We start from the raw sequence: 540 nt of genomic DNA, 5'->3' as shown, positions 1-540 counted from the left end.
AACTAGAAGACAGAAGAAAAAGAGGTGATATGATCACTACATACAAAATAGTAACAGGACTTGATAAAATCGACAGGGAAGACTTCCTGAGACCTGGCACTTCAAGAACAAGAGGTCATAGATTTAAACTAGCTAAACACAGATGCCGAAGAAATATAAGAAAATTTACCTTCGCAAATAGAGTGGTAGACGGTTGGAACAAGTTAAGTGAGAAGGTGGTGGAGGCCAAGACCGTCAGTAGTTTCAAAGCGTTATATGACAAAGAGTGCTGGGAAGACGGGACACCACGAGCGTAGCTCTCATCCTGTAACTACACTTAGGTAATTACACTTAGGTAATTACACACACACACCACAACACACACACAAAAGACACACATACACATACACAAAACACACACACACACACATACACACACACACATATACAAGATTCTCAGAGGAATTGATAGGGTAGATAAATACATACTATTTAACACAAGGGGCACACACACTAGGGGATACAGGTGGAAATTGAATGCCCAAATGAGCCATAGAGACG

The sequence above is a fragment of the Procambarus clarkii genome, chromosome 22 (assembly GCF_040958095.1).
Source record: "Procambarus clarkii isolate CNS0578487 chromosome 22, FALCON_Pclarkii_2.0, whole genome shotgun sequence".
Lineage (NCBI taxonomy): Eukaryota > Metazoa > Arthropoda > Malacostraca > Decapoda > Cambaridae > Procambarus > Procambarus clarkii.
The sequence above is the reverse complement of the archived record's forward strand: the minus strand, read 5'-3'. Positions refer to the sequence as shown.